Source organism: Eleutherodactylus coqui, chromosome 4 (assembly GCF_035609145.1).
Source record: "Eleutherodactylus coqui strain aEleCoq1 chromosome 4, aEleCoq1.hap1, whole genome shotgun sequence".
Classification (NCBI taxonomy): Eukaryota; Metazoa; Chordata; class Amphibia; order Anura; family Eleutherodactylidae; genus Eleutherodactylus; species Eleutherodactylus coqui.
The window spans coordinates 53,756,495-53,762,494 of NC_089840.1; positions in this window are offsets into that span (position 1 = coordinate 53,756,495).

Sequence of the window (6,000 nt, forward strand, 5' to 3'; positions counted from 1 at the left end):
TAGAGACCCTTGCAGAACTCCAATATTTGAGACATTAAAGGGAAACTGTCAACATATAAATGGAAAGTATTTCTGTCAACAATTATAAGTATTATACATTAAGTTATGGTGCTTATAGTTTAGGTTAATCCAGGGAACTGTGTCTAATACTCATCTGATCCTCTATTCCCACGGTGTCACCCTGTGGAGTCAGCAGGCTCACAGCAAGCGTGACTCTTTTTAGAAGACTGTGTGTGCACTCCCATAGAGATGAATGGGGATTAGAGATGAGCCAGCGTACTCGTTTAGGGCGATTTCGCAATCGAGCACCCTTTTTTTTGAGTAACTGACTACTCGGGCGAAAAGTTTCTGGGGGTGCCGGGGGTGAGCGGGGGGGTTGCAGAGGGGAGTGGGGAGGGGGAGAGAGAGCGCTCCCCCTGTTCCCCACTGCTACCCCCCGCTCCACCACGGCGCCCCCCGAATCTTTTCGCCCGAGTAGTCAGTTACTCGAAAAAAGCGGTGCTTGATTGCGAAATCGCCCTAAATGAGTACGTTACCTCATCTCTAATGGGGATATATGCACAGCCTTCCGAAAATACTGACGCTGGCTGTGCATGATCCGACTTTGTCGGAGGACACCGCAGTAACAGGAACGAGTATAAAACGAGGCTCTTCAGACTTCTCGTCACCAAAACTATAAGCTCCAAAACTTTATAGAGCTCATAGTTGATTACAGGTTCCCTTTAAAGTGCGAGCCCACAACATAAAACAAGCCTTTATATGGATGAGCTTCTACTAATCCTCATGAATAATAGAAAGTTAACACTCTGTTTCGTAGGTGTGCATAAAAAGGGAGAATTCCAAAAAATCAGAAGTCAAGAACGACCACCTACTCTATATTTATTACACATCTGATATTACTCCATTCAAAATTTTTCTAGATGTACCGCATATACTCGAGTATTAGCCGACCCGAATATAAGCCGAGACAATAATTTTCACCACAAAAAACTGGGAAAACGTATTGACTCGAGTATAAGCCGAGCTATACTCGAGTATATACTAGGTAAAAAAAAACCCTCCATACTAACCTCCCAGTCTGTGCAACAAGCTGCTTGAATTCTCCCCCTGTCATCCCCCGCCGTCCTCTCTGCTCGGTTCTGTCAGCGCTGTGTAAGTAAGTGCTGTGATTGGATTGAGCGCCAGCCAATCACAGCCGGCGCTTGATCCAATCAAAGCGCTTACTTACACAGCACTAACGGCAAGGGATTTGAAAGCTGAGCAGGGAAATGACAGTGGGGAGAATTCTAAAGCAGCTTGATTGACTGTGAATGATCGAGTTCCAGCTGTGATTGACTGGCGCTCGATCCAATCAAAGCTCTTACTTACACAGCGCTGACGGCAGGGGATGACAGCGGAGAGAATTCAAGCAGCCTGCCGCACCACTGCCGGAGACACAGATGCCAGCTGGGAGGTGAGTATGGGCTTTTTTTTTTAAACCTTTCCCTAACTCGAGTATAAGCCGAGGGGGGCTTTTTCAGCACAAAAAAATGTGCTGAAAAACTAGGCTTATACTCGAGTGTATACAGTAATTGAAAATATTCAGTAAACTTGTGGATTGACACCTCATTCACAGGTAAGGCCACTTGCGGCTTTGATTTGCGGGTGACCCGCAAATCAAAGCTGCCCATAGGGATGCATTAGCATCCGCAAACGATTTAAAAGCATGCGGATGCCATTTTCTCCCGGTGTGTGGATCGCATGCTGCGGTAGAAAATCGCAGCATGCTCAATTTTGGCCACGGATTCCGCGGGACAGCTTCCATTGAAGTCAATGGAAGCTGTCATATCTGCAGGACACCCGCAGCTGACACTGCGGATGTGCCGTGGATACTCAGGAAAGCAGGAGATTTAGCAAGCAAAAAAATGTACTTTGCATGTCCAACAGCAAGCCGTGACGAGCATGCGCAATACAGTGAACCTGGAAGTGGAGGGATCTGCATGGTTGCCGCTGCCAGGGAAATCAGGTAAGCAGGGCTCACAGGCCGTGGGCACGGGCGGATTCCATGCAGGATTCCCTGCGCTTCCCATGGACATGAGGCCTAACTTCTGTAATGCAGGTAGCATTTAGTTTTCCTTTCATTAGAGCACAGTTCCTAGAATGCAATTTACCAGAGCAAGTTCTTTGCAGACACTGAAGAAGCAGGGAATGATGAAAGATTTATATCCCCTCCACAAACGTAATATGAAGTTAATCCTGCAGGAGTTGCAGGGATTTATGCAATTCTCATTCACATGTATGGAACAGTCCCAGAACTTTTTGCAGGGAACCAGCTTCATATTAACATCTCTATGTAAGCAGCAGCAGTTTTTGTCAGCTCCTCTTTGTCCTCTGTGGGATTTCCCTGACATACTCGGGGACCTCAGCACTTATATAACTTCTCCTGCACGGCTTCTCAGAGGTGATCCCACTTCCCTCTGCTGAAAGGATCAAAGACGTCACAGAAAACTTCCCATGACAGAGTGGACATTTAGGGACATCTTGCGCTGTGGAATATGTGACCTTACAAGTTGATGAAGGTGCTGGCACGTTAAGGTACCTTTTACACAGGGTGATTATAGCTCACGTAAAACAGTGAATTAGGGCGATCACCGTCCTGTGTACATGTGGCCACCGGCAGGGCACTGAGTGACAAATCGCTCACTAGTCAAAGTCGCTTGGTTTTTAGCAGAACTAGAAACCAAGCAACTGTCAGGCCGAGTAAATAGAGCCACTCAATCTTCGAGCGACTCCTGTTTACTGTGAATGGAGGTAGGCTGGAACGACCTCCGATGCTCCACCTCCATTCACCTGAACGACTATCGCTCCTGTGTACCACACAGGAGCGATAGCCGCTGGTATGGCTGTCAGGCGCTAATACGCCCAACAGTCGTAGGTGTTGCAAAGGTACCTTTAGGCACAGTTCTGTTCCTTACGTTTGCCCCAGTGTCTAAGAGTTTTAAATATCATGTCTCAGTGTGATGGGAGCAGAAAAGATCTAGACCTCGAACAGGAAACTAAGTAGTCTTGTTGTAGTATCTGCTGGACTTTTTTTTGGCCCTCAATGGAGCAGTTCTGGATGTTTCACCGTTCATAATCCCAGGCTGAAAAGGTCTGGACTTTCTTGGGCTGATAAGTATAAATGAAGATCCTGAAAACTGGTACTCTGTTCCATCGTTGCCACTGGAGTCATTGGTTCAGATCTGACCAGGGCATCACCAGCATAGAGTCAGTATGTTCTCCCTGCGCAGCTCCTTTGGGTTCTCTACCTTCCTATATAACTTTGGCTAGGTGCACACATGACTATTTTGGGACAGTGTTGTGTCCGTATTATTCCACACTGCCCCATTATAATTGCAGACAGTGAACAATAGATGTTTCTGTAGAAGGACACGTATTCTAAGCTTTTCCTTTGCCTGGTTGTTGGACCCATCCTCTATGGAGAATCCACAACTTGCAGAATACTGTAGGGGTACTGTAGGGGTAACCTTACACTGGGCCACCATGTCACTCCTCTTGGTGAAATCTCATAGGATGCTAACCCATTTGGGGATCTACAGCAGTTTCCTAATACTAACATACAGCATGGGATCCATCATCCGATAGCCACCTTGCTCTTACATATTGGAGGGTCCGGCAGGTGGTGTCTAATTTTATCATACTGTATATAGTTTTACAAAGAATGGGACAGTATGTGTCATCATCAGGTTATGAAGTAGTTCAGTATGGGATGTATCTACATCTGCAATGACTTCATAGGGTACACTACTAATTGTTGGGCTGCACTTGTACTAGCAAATTGAAATGCATGAGGTTACAGCAGATCAATTGCAGTGTGTACAAATATGCTAAGATAATGGGGCCATGAGTCTTCGCCGATGATTGCAACAAATATATCACTAAAACCACCTGTAGACTCAAAAGGGGAACTTACTGGAGGAAAGGAGGAAGATATATATTGCAGCTCCACCACCTACCATTGACTGTAAAGTGAGAGAAGTGAAACAAATAATTCAAAAATTGCCCACATCACAACAGGTTACTAAACTAATAGACAAAGTTGACACAGGGAAATCTAAAGCCTGCTGGTTGTGACCCCCACCGAAGTAAAACATAACCTTTATTATATAAGTGAGATAAAACAACTATGAAGATATTAGAATGACAAGACTCTTGCAGCTCTATAGACTAAAGTATTCCTGGATCATAGATCAGGCCATAATGGTATGGAAATTGGGAGGTCACCAATCTGACTCCTATCAGGCTAGAATATGGAGGGATTGAACACCGGCCACAATCCCCTACATGTATATACAGAGTAGCAGTAAGTCCTGAGCTAAAATGTAGCCACTAGCCCCCTGACATGGTTCACTTAACTGGGCGTTGTCAGGGAAAAGAAAGGGCTATCATGAAAACAGCGCTGCAACAACAGCCCTCAAATGGCAAATAGTCGGGAGAAACGATCCAACCTCCAATGGGATCGCATATAAAGTTTCATCCAATAAGAAAATATTATCCATGCTTGCTATTCATAATGGACAGCACAGTCCACCAACTGTAGTCATTCCCTCTTGCCCAATCTAGGAGCTCTGCCGGAGCATGCTCAGTGAGCATTGGCTGTATCAGAGGCCAGTATAGGACAGCGGACATGCTCAGTGAGCATTGGGTGTATCAGAAGCCAGCAGGGGTGTAATTATAGAGGGTGCAGGGGATGCGGTTGCACCCGGGCCCAGGAGCCTAAGGGGGCCCATAAGGCCTCTTTTCTTCATATAGGGAGCCCAGTACTATGAATAAAACATAATTAGGGGCCCTGCTTCACATTTTGCATTGGGGCCCAGGAGCTTTAAGTTACGCCTCTGGAAGCCAGTATAGGACAGCGGACATGCTCACCACAGCATTGGTTGTATCAGAGGCCAGCATGGGATAGCAGTCATGCTCAGTGAGAATGGGTGTATCAGAGACCAGTGTAGGACAGCGGACATGCTCAGTGAGCATTGGGTGTATCAGATACCAGCATAGGACAGCGGATATGCTCAATAAGCATTGGGTGTATCAGATACCAGCATAGGACAGCGGATATGCTCAGTAAGCATTGGGTGTATCAGATACCAGCATAGGACAGCGGATATGCTCAGTAGAGCAAAAGCTGCACAGCTAAAAGAGATTTTTCTATGTGAAGAAATCATTAAATGGAACGATTAACGTAAAAAAAAAAATTGGTTATACAAGCGAAAGTGAATGATAATCGCTCGGTGTAAACATGAGCCTATGACTGAATGACAAACTTGTTGTTTATTTTCTGCAGGCATAAAAATCACTGTTGGCTCGTTCACTTCTTGTTGGGTTTAAACACAGAGCGAATGTGAAACACTGAATGATACTGAACGATTCTCATTGAACGAGTCAACGATGAGTCTGCTTGTCTAAACAGGCTGAATGAGAGCGAACGAGCTAGCTATAACTTCACTGGCTCTTTCGTTTGTGCAAACGAGACTCGTCTGGTGTAAAAGCACCCAAAGTCAGATACAATTATAGTCAGGAGCCAGTATTAGCAAAGGTATAGCAACCAAACTAGAAAGTATATTATATATTCTCAGGCGATTATGGGCATGAACAGATACAACACCCAATTATCGCATTTAAAGCTATAATATACATATAGATTAGTTTACCTTTTTAAAGATACCTTTCACATCTATTTCCTTCATATCTGTCAGAGAGATGCTGAAACAAGAATAAAGGTGGAAACAGAAATCAATACAGTATAATATAGTGTAAGAAATAAGTGATTAGATAATTAAGCCTATCAAATGAAAGCAGAAAAGGAGAACCAGTCATTCAGTCCAATAGGGCTCCTATCCAGCCTCTTCTCTCATCGGTTTGGAGCCTGCATCCCCACATCGTGGCCCAAGTTTCACAAGACAGAGTCTCTAAAAGGTTAAGGCATCAGTATTGCCACCATGCATGTTATTCATACGCCTA